At 35.6% G+C, this 26776-nt stretch overlaps 1 long non-coding RNA gene across 1 annotated transcript; it reads right to left on the reverse strand.

The window, feature by feature from the left end:
* Positions 1 to 14134: 14134 nt before the first annotated feature.
* On the reverse strand, positions 14135 to 14997 carry LOC113078611 (uncharacterized). The gene is made up of 3 exons (XR_003281577.1): positions 14822 to 14997; positions 14358 to 14411; positions 14135 to 14272 (listed from the first exon to the last, which is right to left on the reverse strand). It is a non-coding gene; the product is annotated as an uncharacterized LOC113078611 (long non-coding RNA).
* Positions 14998 to 26776: the final 11779 nt, after the last annotated feature.

Consider the following 26776-nt stretch of genomic DNA (forward strand, 5'->3'; position numbering starts at 1 on the left):
TTCCCAAAGATTGGAAAGCTGCCACGGTCATCCCCCTCTTCAAAGGGGGAGACACTTTAGACCCAAATTGTTACAGACCTATATCTATTCTGCCGTGTACTGCGAAAATATTCGAAAGCCTAATTAATAAACAGATTCTAAAATATTTTCAGTTCCACCATTTATTCTCAGCCGCGCAATCTGGTTTCAGAGCTGGTCATGGATGCACTTCTGTCACGTTAAGGTACTTAATGATATCATAACCTCTATCGATAGTAAACATTATTGTGCAGCCGTCTTTATTGATCTTGCCAAGGCTTTTGACTCGGTCAATCATTGTGTTCTTATTGGCAGAATTAATAACCTTGGTTTCTCAAGAGAATGCATTGCTTGGTTCTCAGATTATTTTTTAGACAGAGTTCAGTGTGTAAGATCAAAGGACATGTTGTCCAGTCCTGTGGCAGTCTCAATGGGTGTGCCTCAGGGTTCAATTCTGGGGCCAACCTTTTTTTCTATATATATCAATGAGGTTGCTAGTGCTGCTGGTGATTCGTTAATCCATTTACATGCAGAAGATACCATTTTATATACATCGGGACCCTCTTTAGACTCTGTGTTAATTAACCTTCAGACTAGTTTTAATGCCATACAACATGCCTTTCTTGACCTTCAACTGCTTTTAAATGCTAATAAGACTATATGCATGCTTTTAATCGTACACTGCCCACAGCTGTTCATCCGATTATCCTTACTACTCTTGACGGGACTGAATTAGAAAAAGTGGACTCCTATAAATATTTAGGTGTCTGGTTAGACAGTAAACTTAATTTTCAGATTCATATTAATTATTTACAATCGAAAATTAAATCTAGAATCGATTTCTTATATCGTAACAAAGCCTCTTTTACTTATGCCGCCAAATATGCCCTTGTAAAGCTTACCATCTTACCGATCCTTGATTTTGGTGATGTTGTATACAAAGTATACTGGATGTAATTTATCACAGTGCTATCCCTTTTGTCACCAAAGCACCATACACTAGTCATCATTGCAATCTTTATTCCCTTATTGGCTGGCCCTCACTACATACTCGTCGCCGAATTCACTGGCTCCTGGTCATCTATAAGTCTTTATTAAGCTTATCCCCTCCATATCTCAACTCACTGGTTACGGTAGCAACTCCAATTCGTAATACGCGTGCTAGTAGGTATATTTCTTTGGTCATTCCCAAAGTCAAGTCCTCTTTTGGCCGCCTTTCTTTCCAGTTCTCTGCTGCCAACGACTGGAATGAATTGCAAAAATCTATAAAATAAGAAGTACCGATGGTAACTTGATTGGATACTTTATTTATTTCTATGTGTAACTCTGTGTTGTCACACTGTTTCTGCCTTATCTTGGCCAGGTTGCAGTTGTAAATGAGAACTTGTTCTCAACTGATTTTACCTGGTTAAATAAAGGTTATTATTATTATTATTATTATTATTACCATCAAGAGCTGCCATCTTAAGCACAACAAACGAACATAGAGGTGAGAGATGTCTCCACAAGACCCGGCTAAACCTATCTATCGGTCTTATTTGCAGAGAGCAGTGTGTGACCGCCAGCCTCACCGCACACGAGAGAGCACAACGGACCCACACCGCCACAGCGCACAGACCGAAGAGGAAGCCGAGCACCCTGCACCAAGCCACCTCACGCCACCGCCTTCTACCCCGTATTTATTAATAAAATCCACCCTTCAGGGAATTCACCTGCACCTCCTTGTCGTGTCCTTCTTCACCCCGCCACAACATGAACAGATCTTACAGAGACGCCAAACCTGTTTCTGTCTCTTCATGTGTTCTGCATCATGTCGTTGTGTTCATCGTGTTTTCTTGCCTTTTTTTGGTCACTGTACTTTCATTATCAGGGTTACACACTTTGTTTACTCGGCTGGAGTGATTTTTTGATGGGCTTGATCAATGTCACACCTTCATATTTATTTTATATGTGGCAAATTACTCAAATACTTTACATACTAACATTGTACCAGATGCACATTTTAGAAACTGTCCCAACTAACTTTCCCTTTGTTGCTAGTTTGATAGCTAGCTAATATTACCAGACAATCAGATTTCCTGCAGATAATTTATTAAACTATTAAAAAAAGGTGTGGTATATAAATAGTATAGTCATGGTACTGTATACAATGCTTGTTTAAACACAGTTGTAAAACAGGAAGAGAGTTTAAAAAAAACACTCAGTTATTTGCATTAATCAATGACAAGAATAATAGAAAAATGCACTCAAAACACCTGGACGATGCAAAATTAAATAAATTAATAAAATTAAATTTTATTTAACATTTAAACATATTGGTCATGCTTGATTCTCCAGCAACACGCCGCATTAATCTTTCAATTTAAACTTTCCATAATATTTGCAATACAATTGGAAGATTTATGCTTTTAGGAATAAAACGCTTCATAGAGAACTGGAACAAATGTGTTCGTATTTAAGAGGCCAAGACATTGAATCATATGTTTCACAAAAACCACATGATTGTTCTGGACTTCAGTGATGATGTAACCAATCAAACTGTAGAAAGGGTTAATATAATTTGGTTATTTCTGAACATATCCTGTAATGTATAAAAGTGTGTGTATTCTTCTGGTCGTTGAGTTGCTCTGCTGTGTCTGAAGTGACTCCGGGCTTCATTCTGCATCAGAGATTCAAGCACACACCTGGGGCAATCAAAACTTTACTTTCACTTTCATTTTCATCACGAGAATCACAAAGACCTGCTGCTGGTAAATGTTTGAAGAGGGTGGAACGGTTCCTGATCGTCTTGTTCACCGAGTCAGACAGGAGCATCAAGATTTTTTTAGGATGACATTAAAAAAATGCATTCAACCTGAACACGAGAGAACACATCTATTGACAGCAAAACAACACATGACACATGACATTTATTGGGTAACACTTTAGAATAGGTAACACCTATTAGTTGCTTATTAGCATGCATATTACTAGAATATTAGCCATGTATTAGTGCTAATTAAGAACATATTAATTTCTTATTCCACTTGAGCTTATTCTACATCCGTAATCTTACCCAATACCTAAACCTAACAACTACCTTACTAACTATTAATAATCAGCAAACTAAGAATTCATTGAAAAAAATGTCGTAGTTAATAGTTGATAAGTGTTACCTATTCTAAAGTGTTACCATTTATTGTTAGTGTTTGAAGCTCACAGAGTCTCTCCAGGGTCTGTCACGATCAAATCTTTGTCAAAATGATTTCTTCACATGCTGAAGTCACAGCTATAAGCACACGTCTGTTGATTATGGTGCTGATTTGTAGACATGAACAGATCTTACAGAGACGTCAAACCTGTTTCTGTCTCTTCATCTGTTCTGCATCATGTCGTTGTGTTCATCGTGTTTTTCTTGCCTTTTTTGGTCACTGTACTTTCATTATCAGGGTTACACACTTTGTTTACTCGGCTGGAGTGATTTTTTGATGGATTCATCATGAAGTGGAGTGGCCCGATTCACTGATCTCACCCGAAATATAATGTCTGATATTAACCTTGTGTCATTAATACTTATTTAGTTTAGCACGGGCATAAGTACTTACAAAGATGAGCTGCAAATGATAACTTTACACTGTTTTGAAATTGACTCATGACATCCAATGACTTGCAATTCATCAAAATGTAAATGTCACAACTTATAATCACACACCTTATGAATTATTACAACACTACTATTACTACACTGGTTTCATTGTGTGTTTTGGTGATTTGTCAATATTATATTATAAACAATCATGCCAATAAAGTACACAGATGTTGAGAAAATATATATACATTATTTAAAGTCATAAAAAAAACAGGAAGAAAGATATTGAAAATATAGAAATGTTTTGTTTCTTTAAATGACATAATTACCCCAGTAGATGGCGACCAATGACTGTCTTATGAATATGATGAGCGAGCATCTCAAACAGGAACAGGAAGTTGTGCAGAAATGAATCGAGCCAAGATATCTTCATATCTACAAATCCAAGCCACCATCTCTTCAGAACAACCTTAAAGAGCGACAGTTTTACTTCTGTCTGGGATTTTATTAGGTGCAGAAGTGTTTGTTTCTGTATTGCTAATGTTACGATGAAACAATGTTTCAGTCACGTGAGATTTCATTAGATGGTCTGAGAGCATAAAAGACAGACAAACAGCAGCAATGAAACGGTTAATGAAATTAGCTGCAAATATAGAAAGCAATAGAAATTGCTGTTGGCTGTTGTGAGAAATGTCACCAGCCGTGTGGATGCTGTGTCTAGAGTCAAACCACAAGCCACTGGAGATAATATTCAAGACTAGACTATAATAAAATGCTGATGAGACTGTAATTAATGCTGTCCAGGGCAGTGTTACTGGAGTTCAAATACTGTTTTAATGTAGTTACACACACAGTAAAGTTAACAGGACAGAGAAGAAAGTGAAAGAAGACATTGTGAGAGTTAACAAAGACTCCTTTTTGATTCTTAAACTCAAAGCAGAAAGATGTGCTTCACAAACATGCAGCTCAGCAAAACCATTTGAATAAACAGTTAAACAGAAATACAGTAAATACATAAAACAGTAAATACATTCAACTTTAAAAAGTTGATCTGCTTCTACTGACATCAAGAGAAATCTCTCTCTCTATGCGCTGTTATAATTCATACAGTCTCTAGTGAACTATCATGTACAATAAATGAATATCTGTGACACACTGAGATCAGAACAGATACAGTTTCTCCAGGACAAACACAGAAGACATTATTACTGACTCTCACTGCGAAAAACTCTTCAAATATATTCACTGTAGTAAAACATCACATAAACAATATCTGCACAACTCTTATCATTCAGACTGGTTTAAACACACCTGAAATAAATTCTGATTTACTGCAAAAAAATTATCTTTATTTATCATTTAAACATAATGGTGCTTGATTCTCCAGCAACACACCACATTAATCTTTCCATTTAATCTTTCCATAAAATGTGCACTATATATGAAAGATTTTATTTTTGGTTATATTATATTAAATAATATTTTAGAAAAAGTACAAAACCAGTGTTCAAGTTCTTCTGGTCTTATCCTGATTCACTGTGGTCTATAATATTCATGTGAAACAGAGAATTACAAAGACAACAGATAATTTTATATTTAAAATATGACATTTCAATTAAATCCAATGTAAAATACTTTAATGATTATGATTACATTCAATATTGCCAAAGCATTTTTACACAAAAAAAAAATAATAATGATAAAAATGGAAATATTTAACATAACAATAACAAACATCAATAAAGTAGAATTAGAATAAGGTGAAAAGCACTGAATAAAATAGCATAGAAATCACCTGTGATTGGCAGCTGCAGCCAGATGACCTTTGTGATAGACATTTCCAAATGAATTTAGCTTTTTACAGTTGTCCTCTAAAGTTTCACGGTTCAGTATCTCATACACCCATTCAGCATTCCCGGTGTAACTGTCAAATGGCATAAGATCTTGTTATATTTACAGTATTGTCTGAAGGAAAGCCATTTATTAACTTATAGCGAGATCGGACATGTGGAACTAAATCATCTAAATCAGCTGTTGGTTCATTGTGAAACATTTCTAAGCGTGGGATACGTGTAGAAGGTTTCATCTCCATTATACATATTTTTTTTTTCACTTTCTAATGTCCTGAACTGGGCATCAGGAGCACCATTCTCAATGTCCTGACACTGATCTGGTCTCCCAGTCCAGAAGTGACTGAGATACTGTGTTTGCCAGAGATAGCTAAATGTTGGGTGATTTCCTCCAGTCATCTGCTCAACTCCTCCAGCAGCTCCCAATGTCTTTAGTTCATCACTGCTTTGAGTTGATCTCTCTTCTGAGATTACTTTCAGGCTTTCTGCTTTTCCACAAGATTGATTTATATCAACAGTTGACCAAATAACTTCTTCCCCTCTTCCATTCTCTCTTTCAGCTTTCATTTGGTCAGGTGTATCACTCAAACTCAACTCTGCACATCTTTGGACTAAATGTCTACCCTCGTTCAGATCAGACTCTTCTTCTTTTGTTTTTTGTCTTTTTAATACCTGCAGCACTATCACAAGAGCCCAGCGATTTCTTCTGTAATAATCAATTCTTTGTGTTTTTCCCCAAGCTCGTCTTATATCATCCTCTGACCAGCAATCACCTTGACAATGTCATATTTTTTTCAATCTCTTTTTTAGTTTTACAAAAGTTTCACAAGCTTGTTAAAATATCTTAATAAATCCTCAAGTACGAAATCTAATTTGACATCAGGTGGGTTCCTTCCTCCTTTCTCAAGAGTGGATTGACTATTTTCAGAAGATTCAGGAAGTTGATTTTGTTCACAGATCAAACTCATCTTGATGTAACTGAAGAACAAAGTTAAGAAACAAATCACCTTTGACCCAGTCTGGTTTTATTACTTCTCCGAGAGCTTCAACTAAGAATTTCCTCTTCTTCCTGGCTGAAAAAAAGGGATCTGTCAAATAAACTTTTGTACCTCTCTTCTGTTCCACAACACACACACACACAAACACACACACACACACACACACACACACACACACATTTTTCATACAATTTTCACAAAGTTCCATACTTTTTCATACTCAAATTGCCATTTGAATGATAATCGAATCATATATTTGGGGGCAAAATACATTGAGTCAAGTCAGACATTCGACAGTCATAATTACTGATGTTAACACAAACAGGGAAAATGTGTAACAAATGCCTCGCAGATACACACGGGGGTAAATAATGTTTTTAAGTTGTGATTAAAAGATAGTTAACACTAAACGTCAGCAAAACCCTAACAATTCACAATTTTTACAATGGTGCTCTCATTATAAAGTTAGCCTATATGACAGTAGTTATTAATGCATTTCTGTTTTGAGCTGCGCACGCTGAAGATGACCAGTAGAGTGAGCATTTGATAGAAAGGTTTTAATCAATGGGATTAAACTCATAATTTCATATAGAATACGCTTTGTTATTTATGTAAAAAAAAGTTGATATTAAGACTTATAGGCTGTAAAAATCTGCGAAAAGAGCCCGAATGCAAATAAATAGAACTGCGCGGCTCTGAATGCGAACTCCTTTTGTGGACGCATTCTTCATAAAACAATGTGCAGAAACACGGCAGCTAAACTCTAAAAATTCACAGCATTTTATTTATGATGGTGTTCTCATTATAATGTGACAGTCCAGTCATACTTATTAATATTCAGGATTGTAGTTTGACCTGCTCGCGCTGTGTGCTGAAGAGATATCACCGTAGTACTACAGTGACGTGCTTGACTCAAAACCAAATGCATGTTATATCAGGTTAATAATATATACACAATATACATACTGTACACCGGCTTAAAAATCCAGTCTCTGCCTGTGTCATATTGGTAAAGTTTTAAAACCCTGCCGCCAAGATGCTCCTCTGTCGGTCACGGATTATGGAAAGTGAAACATAAATCTATAGGGGTGTTTGGATTTATTCACACACTTTAATATATTTATTTGAAGCTTCTATCTTTTCAGATTCTTATTCATGCCTTTATCATAATATCATAAGAAAACTGCAGGTTCTATCTGAAATCAGACATTTGAGCACTCACATATAGTCAGAATGGCATAATCATAACAGCCCATGAATATTTGACTGTGATATTGGTAGCCGAATCAGGCTCCTCGAATCAAAGCATTGAATCGCTTCACGCTTAACCATCATCCCATCCCAAAGAAATCCAAATTTACAGGACTAAATGACGACAGGCCTGTGGCTCTAACGTCTGTGGTCATGAAGTCATTTGAAAAACTGGCGCCCAACTGAAGGACATCACTGGAGCCTTGCTGGATCCTCTTCAGTTTGCCTACAGAGCAAACAGGTCTGGACTGCATTATTAGCTCTCCGTGCCCACCTCCGTCTGTCAGTGGATCAACAGCTTCCAGACAGACAGGCAGCAGCTAGTGAGGCTGGGAAAATACACATCCAGCACCCGTACAATCAGCACCGGAGCTCCCCAGGGCTGCGTTCTCTCCCCACTGCTCTTCTCCCTGTACACTAATGATTGCACATCTAAGGACCCCTCTGTCAAGCTCCTGAAGTTTGCAGACGACACCACACTCATCGGCCTCATTCAGGACGGTGACGAGTCTGCTTACAGACAGGAGGTAAAAGAGCTGGCTGTCTGGTGCAGTCTCAACAACCTGGAGCTGAACACACTAAAAACAGTGGAGATGATCGTGGACTTCAGTAATTGTCTGGTTCAGCTCAGCTTCTAAATCTGACCTCAGAAGACTACAGAGGGTAGTCCGGACTGCTGAGCGAATCATCGGTACAACCCTCCCTTCTATTTAAGAACTGTACTTATCCAGAGTGAGACAAAGGGCTGTCAAAATCACTCTGGACCCCTCATCCAGCACACTCCCTCTTTGAACTGTTGCCATCCGGTCGACGCTACAGAGCACTGAGCACTAGAACGACCAGACACAGGAACAGTTTCTTCCCTCAGGCAATCCATCTTATGAACAATTGATAACTGTGGAACACACTACACTTTATATTTATATATGCATACACTTATTTATCTAACACACATACTTAGCGTACACTTACATTTTGTATATAATATACCTGTACATACATAACTGCTTTTTGTAATATACCTGCCATACAACTGTCAATTTGTATATTGTCATTCTTTACCTACTTATTTGTATTTTTTTTTTTATTCTTTTATTATGTGTGTTTTTTTTGTTCTGTCGCTGTCATTCTGTTCTACTGCAGAGCTTCTATCACGAAAACAAATTTCTCGTATGTATCAACATACTGAATCTTCTTCTAAGAAAAAGCACGCCAAGCTGTTTCTTTCTTCTTCTTTTATTCATTAGTTGTTTACATGCTTAGTGCATATTGCCACCTAATTGATGGCTGTGCAATCATTTTTATTTTTTTCCCATTTAATCTGTAATCCTTGAGAATTTGATTTGTATTGTTTGTTTTATGCTAATTATACATTAATTCATATCAGGTATTTAGATTTAGAATTTAGACATTATAGAAAATGCCGCTCCATGTGTGAGATAATATAATGTAATAAATAAAATAAATAAATATAAGATAAACATTACCTTGCCATAGTGTTTTATAATTTATACAGATAAGTCTTATATATGCCAATAAAAGAAATAATCATATTAGAATAATATATTACCTTATTTATTACATATATTAGCTCTTCCTCATTAACATATCATATATATATATATATATATACACATCCAAACACATGTATGACCAGTGTTGGGGTGCATTTCAAGTAATGTGAGTAATGTAATCAGATTAATCTTTTTATGTAACTAATATGTAACACATTACTTTTGCATTTATAACATAATATCTGAGTATGTGTATGTATTATTTAGTGTACTTTATTGGTTTCTGCCTGAGCTTGTTTGATAATGGCAGAGTTTCTCCAGGCTCTGTCATGTACAAATCTGACAAAAATGATTCTTTCAATTCCTAAGTTCTGGTGATAAAGTCTAGGCTACATTTGGTTTTAAAATGCATATATTTTTTAATCAGAGTAAAACACATTCCAATTAACATCTTGTATTTAATGTGTCTCATTTGTTCACTTTTGACCATTAAAAAATAAATCCAGTTCCGAGAAGCAAATACACTCGCCTAAACAAGCAATCAAGTAAATGGTTTCTCAAACATGCTAAATATGTTTATTTTCACCCTTAAACATGCTTATATGGATCAAATATTAGATGACACTATTAAATATGAAGGCTGAAAGTAATTTGGCTAATGGCATGTTTTGTTCATTTTATTATAAAAACAATGAGTGAGGTGTAAAATTAGAAATGTGATTTCAGTTTGATTACTTGAATTCATTTTAATTTAGGGATTGAAATATTTTTATATAGCAATAATAACTTATTAATTTAAATTCTTTAAACCATCTTGTGACTCACAGTTTACTAAAGTCCCTAATGGCCCGGTCCTCCTGATTGAGAGCAACTGATCACCTTCAGTCTGACACTAGAAGTCATTAAACTGGATGCTGTCAGCATTTGTGATTTGGAAAATTATAAGGATGGAGGCAGAGATGCAGATTGTGATTAAGTTTTATTTACATTTCTTCCAGAACATAATTAAGCGGACAGAGTACACAGTTTCATTACTTGAGTAAAAGTACAGATACCCCTTGCTAAATTTTACTCAAGTACAAGTAAAAGTACTACAGTCAGATGTTTACTTAAGTAAAAGTACTGAAATACTTGTTTTCAAAAGTACTTGAGTATCAATAGTACAAGAGTACATTTTCTAAATATTGCATTACTACTGCCACGGTGCTTACATTTACGTACTACATGGAGTTATGAAAAATGTTAATGTTAATACCTTGGAGTATGTAAAAGGAATTGAAAGTAAAATCAAGTCATGTTGCTTTATTTTACATTTCTCACTTGCCCACAAGGCAATAGCACAATGGCAACGCTCTGACAAACCTCTGCTAGAGTTTTAATGGATTTTTTGCACCCACATTTGAACCTGACTGTGTTAAACACACTGAATACTCAAGAACATCAAAGCAAACGCTCAGCTTACATTAATGTGTAATATCAGAAAAGAAAATTCAGCTAACAATTGTGTGTACATGTGAATTTCTATGTTTTTTCTTCAATCAAATCAATAAACCTAAATCGGCAAAGAAGGCAATATAGCAATGTTCTGACACACCTCTGAACCTGTATTATACGCACAGCATAGAAGAGAAAATAATAATGATTAAAGAATATCAGCTAATCAGCTGTGTTTAGGTCAGCGTACAAAGAAGGAACAATACAATTCAGCTCATTTGAGTGACAGTATTAAGCCCCTACCTCTCACATTGATATACAGGCAAAGACAGGAGAAAATACTTTCAGCTGAATAACACCATTCTCACACGCACAATCTGTGTGTGACAACTGTGTGTGTGTGTGTACTGTACTTCAATTCAATCAAATGTCATGAAGTCCTTTGTGGAAAGCTGAAGGTGATTGCTGATAGGCTGTCCCAATCAGTGGCACCTGCACGATCCAATCACGTTTGAGATGCAAACAACAAATTGAGAATTTCTGAAATTTGTCTTTTTTCCGTCCAGATGGAAACGCGTTTCTATGAATATGCACACATTTTTTTATCGGATAGGCGTTTCATCTACACGAATCCGGCGTTTTGGAAGAGTGAAACCGATGTTTTTTGAAACCGGTTCCCAGAATGGATCAATTTGAAAACGCTGCTTTTGTGTTTTCATCTTGGACGGCGAATCTGTATATTTTCTGAAACTATGAAGTCATCAAGCACTTGCCCCTAATCAGACACCGCTACGTCACATAACAGCAACAGAAACATGAACAAACACTGAATGATTGTCTTTTTATTAACTAACATTAACACGGATTAATAAATGTATTGTTCCATTTCTGTTTGTGTACCACACGCAAGGTTTATGAGCATAGTCCAAGTCCATCTAATGAATGGGCATAGAGTCAGAACTGCACTTTCACTGGTCACGGGACATAAAAACTGCATGTATAGAAACAGCAGTAAAATACTTTTTCCCCACAGGTTATACTTTTACTACGCATGCGCAAGGGTTTCTCAACTGTGTGCATACGTCAACCAGACGATAGGCTTAAATGTTTCCCGGCTTGACTGTTAAAAGCAGATGATTGGCTTTCCAGCGGGAGGGGCGGGACATGTGCACACAACCTCCACGGGTTTTCCTTATATAGTTGATTTGAGGATTGAGGAAGTGGCATGTCTCTTATAAATTGTCACTGGCATAGTCCATGTCTTCTTCTCAGTTTTAAGTGTATCTCTGTGGCAGAATTACAGCGCCACATGCTGGTCTGGCATGTGTACTACATCATTTTGTGGTGCTGTGCGGAGGCGGATATTTCTTTAGACGAGGAAAAAAAGATCGGATTGGGGTAAGCTCCGTCTCCGTGTGGACGGGGCCGAAGTAACGGGTACTTATGGTTATGGATAGAAATGTAGCGGAGTAAAGAGTACAATATTTGCCTCTCAAATGTACTTGAGTAAAGTCATGAGTACTCCCCAAAAATGATACTCGAGTAAAGTACAGATCCCTCAAAATTGTACTTAAGTACTGTACTCAAGTAAATGTACTCCGTTACTGTCCGGCTCTGTAATTAAACTTTCCTTCTATAAAGTGTTAAAGGTGTTCACATACACAGAACCAATTTCAACCTGCTTTTTGCAAAATAATTACAATACAGAATCAGTAAGAGAAGTAGAGAACTGGATATGAAATACAAATGTGTGAATATATAAAAAAAAAGACTTTGTTAGTTCACTCAGATATGGAAATACCTACTAATTATTATCAGGTTATAGAATAAAACACAACTTTAGAATCATATAAAGTCATCAAAACTATTAAAAAACATATTTTGAATAATGTAGAAATATATTTAAATTAGGAATAGATCAAAACTATAATATTTTAGTTAAAATCTGCAGATCTGCACACTTCACATTTCCTCAAAAAACATCACAATGCTTCCACAGGTGACTATTTTTGTACAATATTGAAGATTCTGCGTGTGTTGGACATTTGCTGGCTGCTCATCTGTGCTGTTCGGGTCAAGTAATTTGTTTTGTGAAGAAATAAATATGTAATATTTATAACTAATTTCAAGCATTTAATCATAAGTCCATTGATCAGAAAGCATTTACGTTCATAAGAAACATCTTTGAAATCTTGAGAAAGTATTTTTGAAAACTTTACATGAATATATAAGCACATATGGGATTATTAATTAGTGATATAACTGCAGACTTGAACAAACTTTTCATCTACAGATGTTCACTTCATCCAAACACTCATAAGAGAAGTCACACACAACTCGCTGTCATTGGGATAAAACTGTGATTACTGTACATCTGTCATACACTGGCATCTTTATTATCACTACGTGGATTGTGACTGCTATTTTAGGGTTTCTATTTTAGAATTAGTATTTTATTTCATTTTTAAGAATCTTGACTTCTATTTTAGCCTCACATGACTCTCCATTTTTATCTTCTCCCTTCCGTGTAATTTTCTCTAAATGGGCTGTCATGTTATGTCGAAGTTCTTTTTTTAGCTCTGTATTTGAATACTTCTGAATATTCTCAATGCTCTCATCGTAGAAGGGTAACAGATCGTAATTGGTTATTTTTTTTTTTTTTGGCGAATTTTTTTTAATTTTTTTATTTTTTTCTTTTTTTTTTGCCTCTTTTTCTGCTTCTTTTTTTGCATATTCATATTGTATTTTGTATTCTGATTTCTCATTGGGCATCATATAGCATTCTACTGTTCTATTTTTCTCCACAATTATCACCTTAAAGAGGTGAGTTGGTACTGCTTTCACTTCACCATTGTTTGGATTTTTTGGATTAGTCTTGGGACCATAGACACCCTTTCTTGTTTCCTCCAGGTAAAGTGGTCCTGTGTACACATGGACATTGCAGCCAGGCTTAGCTAGTTTACGACAATAATCCTCCAGTGTTTTCCACATGCCTTGGTTTAAATCAGAAAGCTGTGGTATCATGTTGCTCATCAAATGAGTGTCATGATAGGCTTCTTGACACCACCTGTGATTGGCAGCTGCAGCAAGATGACCTTGTTGATAGTCTGGTATCTCTAATTCGTTCTTTCCAAAGCCCATGTGCTCTTTACAGTTGTTTTCTAAAGTACTCTCGTTCAATATCTCATACACCCAGTCAGCATTCTTGGTGTTATTGTTGTATGACATTACATAAGATTTTTTTTCCCTTATTTCTTTACTTGAAGGAAATCCTTCAATTAATATATAGTTGTAATTTTCAGATTCAACAGAGTTACGGGTTGATTCATTAGAAATGGATAGATTTTCAATTGAGGTTGATTCATTTCTAGACACGACTGAAAGTGGGATCTGTATGTAGGTATCTTCTGTAAGCGTATTGGAGGACTGGGTTTCCTGATTATTGCCGGTTCTCTTTGATTTCCGAACACCTCTGAATCTCAAACCTCCTAAACAGCCCATCTTAATGCAACAGAATGACTTGGGATCAAAGTAAAAGAAGAAATCAGCCTTGATGCAGTCTGTTGTTATCACTTTTTCAAATGCATTAACCTTTGAAGAAGTCTTCTCTTCTTCCTGGCTAAAATAAGGTGTTCACTTCTGGAAAACAAAAAAAAACTTTGTCAAAAATTCTGTTTAACATAGGACTTGAGTTGATTCAGAAGAAACAGAAAGATGAACTCACATCAACAAGTTGTGAACATCTGCTGCTTTGATAAACGTCAGTTCTGTGCTGCCTCTGCACACAACAAACACAAACAGAGATTTTATAATGTACTTTTATTATAGATACTGAGACAAAATAAAAAAAACTCTTAAAATTCATTAAGGGGAAATTATTCTAGAAATTGAATAGATGGAGAAATTCTATAACATCTTAGTGAAATATCTATACACGGTGTGTAGCTGCACTTTTTCAGTGGATATTCTAATCATAAAAAGTGAAACATAACAACTTTGGGTGAAATATGGACCAACTCAACTCCAAATATTTAACCCAAAATTGGACTGAAAGAACCCAGCTTTGTTTATTTATATATTTCGTATATTTTAAAAATAATTCTACATCTTTTTTGTGCAATCAAAACATTTTACCAAGCATTTCATTTGAACTTAAAGTTAAAGAAAGTAACGTAACTAAAGTCTTACCTTGTCTGCCCTGTAGTTGAAGAGACAATCTTGTAAACTTCAGTGTCCAGTACAGGGTCTAGTATTGATCCAGAGAAATCTGTGGAATTTATAAACACTGTCTTAGAGAAATATCAACAGATTCTCTGTCACAGTTCTCCAAAGAGATTTATTCATGTCCATTCTCCAGTAAATGAACCACTTTGAGAAGTGAGTTAGTTGCCACATGCAGAGAATAAAACTATAATCAAACTGCAAAATTGAAATTAATAGCCTAAATAATTTCTTAACCAAATTAAATAATTAAATGTTGATGAGAGGTAATTTATTAGCACTGTGTATTCCTGCTGAACACAAACGGCTCTATACTGTAAACATTAAAATGTGCTGTAGCCTGTTTAATAAGGTGCATATCAATGATAAACAGTATGTAAAGATATTTATATTTGATTATTTAAAATTGTATAATGACTATACAGTACAATACAATTTTTATACTCCTATTACCTTTTTTGAAATTTTGACTCTTTTAAATGACAGCTTTACGTTTATGAGCAGGGGTGTACATTCAAAATAAAAAAAAATGCTCTGAGTAAATAAGTGTAGGCCAATATGAGAATTTGAGGTTATACATTTGTTTTTATATACACATTTTTCTCTGATACCTGATTTTGCTGAAATGAATAAGGCCACCTCAGTACAAATTACATTTTTGTAAAAAATCTAATAACATGAAAACCCTACGTTTTTTTTTTTTTTTCATACATGGATCAAACTATGATACCTATTCAGACACATTTACTGAAGATCTAACCGTTGTTTTCTCATTGTAACGATTTAATTTTCTCGTTATCTCGACATGACAAAAGTCGTTTTCTCCACTGTAAAAAATTTCTGTAAATTTACAGCATATTAACAGCGTAAATATACAGTACTGAACTGTTTTCTAAAATTACGGTGTCTTACCGTAAATGCACACGTGATCGGTGGGAGAGGGGGAACCAAATGCTAGCTGACGCATGGAGGAGCATGGTTTCAGTCAAAGTTTTATGGATTTCATCTCAAGTTGAGGCTCATTTACAGGTAAGCAGATCAAAGCCTGGATACATTTTTATCTTAACCTGCACTTTTTTTTAATGTGGGCACAATATTTTAATTTACCTTTGACAAATCTTGCCAAGACGGTGAACTAGCATGTATGCAATTTTTACACATTTCTCCTGAAAGTTAAGTGTGTATGTGTGTGTTTGTGAAGGATTTGCATCGTTTTTTTTTCTTTCCTGGTGTAAAATCCTGTAAATGTTAAACTTGTAAATAGTTAAATATACAATACTTGCGTTCGGTTATTATTTCATTGGATATGAATTGAACATATTGGGCAACGGTAGAAGATGAGCACGTGATCGGCGGGGGAGGGGAGCAACGGTTAGCGTCTGATACCAGAGAAAAGCATCATCAGTCTCAGTGAATAAAACGGATATTATCTCAAATATAATCTCGATTACAGATTGCAGATAACGAGGATATGAAGTAAGTGTGTTTTCCTGATTTTCTGAAACACTTATTTGCACAATTATATTTACATTTTGCATTGGCGCCAACCCAGTGTAGTTTAAAATGGAGGATTTGTTTTATTTGCATTAATGTTGCTAAGTTAGGTGCATATAAAGTTGGTAACTTATATATTATCCTTATATATTGGGAAATCGAAAATAGGCCTGTACACTTAATTTTACTTAGGAAGCATAAACTCATCGCCTTTTGCATGAGCACTTGACTGGATAGATGGAAAGAGTAACGTTAGCGTTAGCGTTAACGTTATGGTGAGAAACGTTTGTTTTTTTCGGAGTGACACATTAGTCTTTCAATATAAGTCGTATCTAAAACTAGTTAGAGTGTAATCTAAATATATTCTAACTTATCGTTAATAAAGTGGGCTTTGTATGTGAGCACATTTTAATTTTAATTTTGCACTGGATTTATTGGCACAAATCTCTATATCACAGAGGAAACGTTGTTACTTCATTCACTTACATTCTAACTTGTTCCTCAGCCTCAAATACAGTTTTGTGTGTGTGTGAGACTGTGTGTGAGAGAGAGAGTCTGTGTGTGTGTGTGTGTGTGTGAGAGAGAGAGAGAGAGAGAGAGAGAGAGAGAGTGTGTGTGTGTGTGAGAGAGAGAGAGAGTGTGTGTGTGTGTGAGAGAGAGGGAGAGAGTGTGTGTGTGTGTGTGTGTGTGTGAGAGAGAGAGAGTTAGAGAGAGAGGAAGAGGAGAGAGCAGTAGACAGAATATTTTTAAGTGTTTTTAATGAAAAGTTGGAGGATGTCCCAGGATGAGAACAAAGATATGGTACACCTGCTTGTCAAGATTCTAACGTTAATGTCCCACTTCCAGGAACATGAAGATGGACTGGTTTCACATGCAGATGTAAGTATTTAATTTTCTTCTTTCCACTTCACCACATTATATTATGTAATATTATTATTTGTGTATTGTGTGTTCTCTACAGGTTGCAGCATCTGCATCTGAGGTTGAGAAGACACTCAATCTACCTGCCAATCCTCATCTGATTTTGCTGGGTTAGTGTGTCATTGCACATGATGAAGAAGAAACATTTACTGATGGCTGAGATATAAAATTGTTAACATTGCTGTTGTGCACAATTGTTAAAATTGCTTCTTTTTTTTCTTTTTTTTTTGTGTGTGTCCAGTCAACATTTTTGACTGCAGTTGCAACAGTGTTTGCTGTGTACTACATCTTCAACCTGCAGTATCAAGAGGCGGCTTGTTGCACATTAGAATTTTTTCAAAGGTAAGTGTTTTCCTTTTTGCGAATGTTTTTATCACTCTCTTAGAATCTGTGGTAACACTTTATAATAAGTATACAGTAGTAAAGTAATACATTATTTGCAAACTAGTTACCTCAACCTTTCTCCTGTGTTCTACTTGTGTTCTTCCGTTTCAGTTTTTTCAGTTCATCATCTGAAACACTGTCAAATGTGGTTTTATTCGCATTCCAGACACGGAGAAAATAGGAGAAAGGCATGTAGATCCACATTAAATCCAAACGAGTCAGAATATATACAGTATATAGATTGTTTGCAAATGATTTATAAGTGCTTTATTACTTTATACTTATTATAAAGTTTTACAAAATTAATCTAAATTCTAAACCAAATTAATTAATCAGAATTTTGAAAAATGGTTATTATACACTTCGGTAATGTGTAATGCAACTTTCCATAGATGATTCTATGGAATAAACCCAGAAAGAGGCTCAAAGACCTGCAGAGGCAAGGTAGTCTCCAGGAAGACGGGGAAGGTGGTGAATAAGAAGTGCACTACAGTCAATCCAAAGGTTGCCACTCTACAAAAAAATCGAATGGACTTCAAATGGGACTTCATCTAGGCAAGTGAAGTTACACATACATTTTCATTAAATACAGTTCTTAATACAACTTATTTCACAGTTTACACACATATAATATTTCTCACATTTAAACTTGTTTAACAAAAAAAAAATCAACATTTAAAAGTAGTCAGTTGAAAAAGACTGATGTGACTCATTTTGGTTACTAATAGAGCTGTAGTCAAGTCCAGCTTTGTCGAGTCCAAGTCAAGTCCAAGTCCAGGACTAGTCGAGACCGAGTCAAGACCGAGTCCAAAGAGGTTCGAGTCCAAGTCAAGTCCAAGTCCAAAAGTTTCGAGTCCAAGTCAAGTCCGAGTCCAAATGAGAGAAAAAAGGGTCCTCTTCAAGACCATATACTTAACTACTGATAATGTTTGTGATGCGAGAGACAGCATATCTCCTATTCTAAGAAAATAAATGTACATTATTATTTGTAATGATCAAAAAGCATGTGCAAAGTAACAACTCTGTAGGACAGGGGTCTCCAAACTACATCCTGGAGGGCCAATGTCCTGAAAAGTTTATCTCCAACTGGCCTTAAAACACCTGGAAGAGTCTAGTGTGTCTAGTAAGAGCTTGATTAGGTTCAAGTGTGTATAATTAGGGTTAAAGCTAACAGGGGCGTTACACAAGATACTGGGCCCTATGCATAGGCAGTCCTGATGGGCCCCCATGCCCCCCACCCATGAAAATATCCAGGTAAAATAAAACATATTTCAGATTCCTACTTTTCAAGGGCCCTCTCTTCCTTTGGGGCCCTGGTAATCAGTACTGGTTTTACCCCCTGTCCGACCCTGGGAGCTAAACTATAAAGGACACTGGCCCTCTAAAACATAGTTTGGAGTTGTAAGGTCAAATTAATTTTATGTACTTTATTTTCATTTTATTTACTTAATAATGCTGCTTTTGCTGACATTATGTCTGTGGTCAAAAATTAAAATGACTGATGCCTTGCCTTGGCACAGTGCACAGACGCAACCAAAGCTCGGGATATGACAAATGCGCGCAGCAAGGAAGGGATACGTTTGGCTCTACTGGGCATGCGCACATAAATACAGCGACATTTTTGTCATACTGTACTTAGTGCTTGCATAGACTACTCTGCGCTGTTGGAAACAATCAACTACTCCAGCATGCATTAACCATAATTCACACAAAGTGTTTGCAAGTACGACGTGAATTTTAGAATTATAATATTGCGTGGAGCTGTTACTATATGAACTTATCTATGTTGCATGTAAAAATAAAATATGTAATGTAATAATTAGGGTTGTGCCTGAAGCCGAATACCTTATTCGGAATGGCAAGGATAATGGCTTAAAAAACGAATAACGCACAAGGAATAATTCTGCCTGAATACTCGGCTGAAGCTGACAAAGTCTGGTGTTTGCTAGATAACAGGTGAGCCAGGGGATCAGCGCCAGAAGTAAATGAATGTAAACTTTATGAGTGAAAAGAGCGCAAATCAAACACCGCATTGTTGTCGCCTCTCTGCGCATCTCTCAGAAATCAGAGCGTTGCAAGAGTAATTTTACCTATAATAATACATCATACACGTTATAGTATTTGTATATATTTAAAAGGCAATGATTTAAAGCTTAGGCTACGATATGATACGAATGAATGGAATAAGCACAGCGCACTCACCAATCAAACAGCAGCGTTGCGCGTCTCAGTCTCTCAAAAACCAAACCAGTTCTCAAGAGTAGGCTAATAATCAGCTTAGATACGGATACATTGTCTACTTGTCCTACATGTTTGCATCTTTACCTTTTGCTGGTTTGCGCGGCACACACACATTTGTTTAGTGAAGTTCACTAAACATTATAGACTCACTTAAAGTGTTCTGCGTACTGAAAGTGTGCGCATTGAATGGATTCAGTCGTGTTCAAATGATCACTAAACATTTGTCATGACATCTCTCTGCTTGCATGATAAATATTATTTTAGAAATTAATAATTATTTTAGTTTAACACGACATACTTGTTCAGTGATAACTACGAAAAAAATATAAAAAGTCATGACGGTCTTATCAAGTAACTGTACGATGTTGTATCCGAATGCAGATAGGAAAAAATTTGTGATTGTTACAGATACAAATACTGGCTGTTACATGACAATTTAAATATGTAATGTCATAATTATAAAGTTTTTAAAATTTATATATGTAACTGTTGCATAAGGCTGTACATTAATAAGCGTTTATCAATAAAAAAAAAAGATTTAGTGTTTTCATTTGCAATAGCATGAACCATGAGTCGAGTAACTCAAGCAAAATCGACTAGTAGAAATCAGTAGTCTTGCAACCCCTATACTGTACAACAATAATTAGTATTTCATTATTGTAAAGGGGACGTTTGAGGCGATCTAGGTGTAGACGTAAATAAAACACAATCTAACATAGAAAATTAAATTAGAAACATCTAAACTTTTCAGGTCGCAGCAAGTGCACCGCTGGTCATGCACATCCTTTCCCGGAACAATACTGAAAGCTAAGATGGAGAAACAGATGATCATAGCTGTACAAGGATAGCCATTTTTTAAATGAATTTATTATCAGAGCTGGAAATCCATTTATTCTTTGCTGAAACTTATGCATCTTCATGGAGAGCGGGTCATGGTTGCCCAGCAACAGCAGACGCCACTGGAGCGCAAGCACAGATTACAGTGCTTTGGAAATAAGGAGAGCGGCGCGCCTAGTGTTTTCCACACGTTTTCAGTCGCGACATCATGCAAATGTGGTTTTGTTTTGAAGGATAAAAATGTTTCTTTTTTTTTTTTTTTTGCTGGACTCGGTCGAGACCAACTAGAAGACTTGGCGAGTCCAATGGCTAAGTCCGAGACAAGTCCGAGTGCAAATGCAACGAGTCCGAGACAAGTCCGAGACGACAGAAAAATGTCTCGAGTCCGGACTCGAGTCCAAGACCGGACTCGAGTACTACAGCCCTAGTTACTAACGTTGTGTCCCTGTAGTTTGCATTGCATAAAATAAAATAATTTACAGCAAAGAAACGGTTTTATAAATAAATTATCCACAAACCTATATTTGACCCAAAAAAAAGTCGTCAGTGGCACTGAGAACTACCCTGAAGAGGATACAGTCCGCACTCATTACAACCCCTATGTTGTTGCGACTGTTCAGTCCCAGGTTACACAAAAACTATCCAAACACACAAAAAAATTTCGAGGTGGAAATTATATAATGATTTTATTAAAACCATGATTTTTTTTTTTTTTTTTTTTTGAGTACATTCACACTATTAATCAGTTTAGTTGGTCCACTAATGTTGCTCAAATGAACCGTTACCTCTCTGTCCTCTAACCGGTCACCCCACTTTATTCCGGGACCTAGCAATTTACAAATTAAGTACTGGTCATACTAATAGTGTGGAAACAATGAGAAAAAAAAGAGAAAAGAAGCATTTTCCATTTCTATGAATTATAAAAAATTGTATGCAAGCGCTCAACTCTGAAAAAAATTAAATAAGATTTACTTTGCGAAAAGTAAAGAATTTGCACAAATATATCTTAAGTAAATTTGACTGCTCTAATATAAAGTGCAACTCACCTGTCATTCTCAGGTAAAATCTACTTAATATTTAACTTAACACTCATGAAGAAATTAAGTAAATATGTTTTATAATTTTTTTTGTTTTGTTTTAACTTTTTCAAATTACATCTTAATGGTTAAAATACATTTTAGAAATCAAATAGCATGTCCAATTAACTGAAATCCTGAAACTGATTCAGTTAAACAATTTATCAGTAATTTTTATTTAGGAAATACGTTTTATTCTCAAATTCCATTTTTATTCCTGTTACAATTAAACATGGAATAACAATTGTGTAATTATTCCTTAAACATCATTTTTAATGATTATTATTATTTTTATTACTATAATTCTTATTTGTATTATTATATTACTTTGAAAATGACATATTCTACTGTACAAAAGATATATATTTCCGTCACAATCACATCACATTAGACCGAACCTTTATTTTGAAGGATTGATGTGAAGACGCTTGATTTTTTTTTTTTTTTTTTTTCTGTGTATGTGGGATAGAGCTGCAACTGTTGATTATCTTTTCTGTAAACTAATGTGACGTGTGGGCGGAGCTAAAGAATCACGAGCGCCAGTAGGCTTTTGCATTGAGAGCGTTTGGAAGTTGTGACATTAGCGTGAGGAAAAAAAAACATCATCCAAAACAAACCATGGCTAACAGTCAGATTCAGCGCATATTTATGATCCAGAATCAGATCCAGAGGCTGAAACTGAACGAAAGCAGCAGCAGCAACGACTCGCTCCGAGCGGGGCTCGAACCCGGGTCTCCGGCGTGGGAGGGGACGCACTAACAAGGAGGCAGAGATATTTGAAGCAGTTTTACTCACCGCCTGCGGTTCCAACACACGATCGTGGCCCTTTTTCGTTGGGATTGCATCATCCTTAAGAAATAAACGATGTGCAAATCCGGCGTCAAACTGGGCCTTGTTTGTAAAACAAGCATCTTCGAAATGCAGGGAACAAACAAAAACACTTGCACAACTCCGTTGATGCTCTGTAAAAATAAACTCCATCCACTGGTCACTTAATCAATGCTGTTTTTTTTGGGTAATCTGTGCAGGGTTGTCTTGCCCTGGCAACCAAAAACACACTTATTTTGTGACATTTCGCGACGCTCTCGCTCTGATCAGTGAATGCCTGTTGTGCTCTCAGTGCTCTGCTATACGGGAGCGCGCTCTTCCGGCAGAAGTGCCCTTAGGACCCATATAAGGAAATTCCGCTCCATCTAACGTCACACAGAGAGCCATACTCGGAAAAAAAACTTTCCGAAACTTGTGACAAACCGGAACGTACAACTTAATTTTTGAAACTTTGTCCATGTTTAGCATGGGAATCCAACTCTTTAACAGTGTAAAAAACTAAGTATGCATGAAATAGCATTTCACCCCCCCTTTAATCTAGTGTTCCTTTTTTTGATTAGCTAATTAATCCTTTGGATAACTTTACAAAAATTATAAGTACAACTTCTAACAAAATATTGCAACTTTTATTAATACACAAATCCACATCGCGATTTCAGTTAGTGTACAACACTATTTTATTGTTGTATTTTATTGTATTCATCACAAATGTGACAAATTCTTTGACAATCCACATTATTTGCCTAATTCCGTTTTCATGATTGGATTCCGTGATTGCCTCCATGTTTTTCACATCGTGGAAATCGTAGGGTCCTAAGTTTCTGAAATGTTTTATATTATTATACAGTATACATGTTTTTTGTTACGTTCTATTAAAATTCTGCTGATGTTATTTTAACTTAAAAAGGATTTTTCTCAATGTTTATGTTTCAGACTACACCCCTCCCTGGCTACACTTGCATCAGAGTTGGTGACAGTTTTATGCTTCTGAAACGTTCTTGGACTGTTCTACAAATCCTTGCCAGGTTTTGACTTATTACACCAAAATAAGATTCTTGTTCAGAAGTTGTTTGCCATTTCTTAAAGGCTGTTTTTAGGGGAACGTACACTCCAAGCCCATGCCCATGCATTGTCATACTCATAGCACAAAGCTAGACCTAAAATGGCTGCTTGTTTTGTGTTTTATATGATAACTTAAATTAGTTTAAATATGTCCACAGACTTCTGCAGGGTTCATTTTGCACTTTGGCTGTTTTGTAAATTGGTTAATTTTCTTCTCTCTTCATCTCATCTTTCTCTAACACATACTAAGACTGATTCTTCCATTTTGATTGCTTTTTTTTTTTTTTTGAGAAAGCATTTGAATTATTGGTTGGGCACTTAAATAAATAGTGTTCTATAAGAAATACCCCCTTGGTCTTCTCTTTTGTGTCTATTTGCTTGCCACTTTTTAGTATAAATGAAATGCCAGTTTGTGAATTTGTTAAAATCCAGATATTTTTAATAAAGTTAATGATTGGCAAAATTGCCAGTTCTACGGTTTAGAAAAAAAAAAAAAAAAACTAGAATACAGTAATGATCCTGAAAAATTACAGTACACAGCTGGAAACCCTGCTGCCAGTATATTACTGTTAATTTACAAAAAAAGCTGTAATTCAGAAAACTGTAAAATAACGGTACACAGCTGGAAACCCTGCTGCCAGTATATTACCGTTAATTTACAGAAAAGCTGTAATTCTGGAAACTGTAAAATTACAGTACACTGCTGGAAACCCTGCTGCCAGTATATTACCGTTAATTTACAAAAAAGCCGTAATTCAGAAAACGGTAATAAAACTGTAAAATTACGGTACACTGCTGGAAACCCTGCTGCCAGTATACTACCGTTAATTTACAGGACAATTTTTTACAGTGTCGTTATAACGACTTAATTTTCTCGTTATCTCGACATAGCGAAAGTCGTTTTCTCGTTATAATGACTTAATTTTCTCGTTATCTCGACATAACAAAAGTTTGTTTTCTCGTTATAACGACATATGTAATGAACTCAACTTTGACAGGCATTTGATGGACAGCCATACAGGCGCTCTTACTGTAGCATATATTTTTCAGCAAATTTTGCTTCGCTTAATTAAATTAGCCTATGCACTTTACATATACATCACATTTCTCAGCAATATTGTTAATAAAGATTAATAATAAGGAAAAAAAGCACACCACAAATAGCCTACATTGTTAAATCCCATCCTAATGTAGATAAACAGAACATCTCCGCTTATTAACTACCTTATCATGTGCCTAAAAGAAGCACAAATAAAGATATAGGTGCAAACAGAATACAGTGACATTAACCTAGGTTTTGATAAGCAGTTATTTTATGACACAGAATGCGTTAGTGAAACTCATGCATCTAGCAAGAACTTAATACACAAAATAATCATATTGATTCAAGCATTTAACATTTATGAATTAATCAAATGTCAGTAATGAACAAGACTGCACAAATTATAGCGATCACAAGGAAGGTCCGCGTACAGTAAAGTGGACAGTGTACAACACCCCTTCAGTTATACTCAGGTCTATAGTGCCACCTGCTGGTGCAGTTTTGTAACTTCTTAGGGAAAATTAAGTCTTATAACGAGAAAACGACTTTCGTTATGTCGAGATAACAAAAAAAATTAAGTCGTTATAACAAGAAAACAAAAAGGAAAAAATTATAATGCATGGCCGCTTAGAACTTTTGTTTTACATTTATATATATATATATATATATATATATATATATATATAAATATATATATATATACATATATATATATATATATATATATATATATATATATATATATATAACACAGTTCTTAAGGTACATTTATTATAAGCATCTATGGATTTGATTTGTTTTTTCCACTTATGTGACAATTTATTAAAAGTGAAAGTGTGACCTATAGCCTACTCAGAATTTGTGCTCTGCATTTAACCCATCTGAAGTGCACACACTCAGAGCAGTGAACAAACACACACACACACACACACACACACACACACACCCGGAGCAGTGGGCATCATTTATGCTGCGGCGCCCAGGGAGCAGTTGGGTTCCTTGCTCAAGGGCACCTAAGTCGTGGTATTGAAGGTGGAGAGAGAACTGTACATGCACTCCCCCCACCCACAATTCCTGCCGGCCCGAGACTAAAACTCACAACCTTTCGATTGAGAGTCTCTCTAACCGACTCTCTAACCATTAGGCCATGACTTCCCTAAGGGAATAAAGTGGGAGGTTGAAGGTTAGAGTGAGCGATATATTGATATTATTTCAATAACTCAAGATATGGACTCATTGCGGTTTATTTCTTGTTAGATGGATTAGTTTATTTGTTTTTCATAGCAATATCTAATAATAATTCACGCAAAAGACATGCACAACCCAATTCAAACGCATTAAACCTGATACATGTGCACAAAAAAAAAATCACAAAAAATAATTCACGTGTGCAAAATCACAGATGCACAACTGTGTAGAAAAAAATATAAGAATTTTTCAAATTAATGAGTTTATCATGGACTGTGAACAGGCCAGTTATGATGTAAATGTTTCATGTTTGAAAATAAAATTTGTTCTCTGATTGACTAATTTGACACTAAACTCCTCATATGAATGTCTGCATGTATAATTCAGAATGTTAAGCATCCGTGGAATGAAAATGATCGCTGCGAGACGCTTCCGAAGTGAACGAGTCTTCAGAGTTGTGAGCGAGAGCGCGAGACGCAGCCATGTTGCCAGATCCAGCTATAAGCGTTATTTTACTCTTTTTTTCACTTAATTTGACACTTAAGAAAGTTAATAAAGTAGGAAGTTGCGGTTTAGGGTCAGCGATAACTTTATCTTATCTAATTTCCAAAATATTTTAAATAATTTCGGTTTATTTTGTTTATTTATAGTTTTTTGCTATTTTAATAGCTATATCTGGCAACATTGCCGGCATTAGTCTTGCAGTAATCAAAAAAGGCAGCGGCTATTTACACTAAGTGCAAATAGCTATAGATGTTAAAATAGCAGTACTGTTCAAAAGGTTTCTTCCTGTGACCAATGAACATGCAATGTCACCATCATAGTATGGAAGGCCAAGAGGGTCAAATA

Source organism: Carassius auratus, unplaced genomic scaffold (assembly GCF_003368295.1).
Source record: "Carassius auratus strain Wakin unplaced genomic scaffold, ASM336829v1 scaf_tig00026097, whole genome shotgun sequence".
NCBI lineage: Eukaryota > Metazoa > Chordata > Actinopteri > Cypriniformes > Cyprinidae > Carassius > Carassius auratus.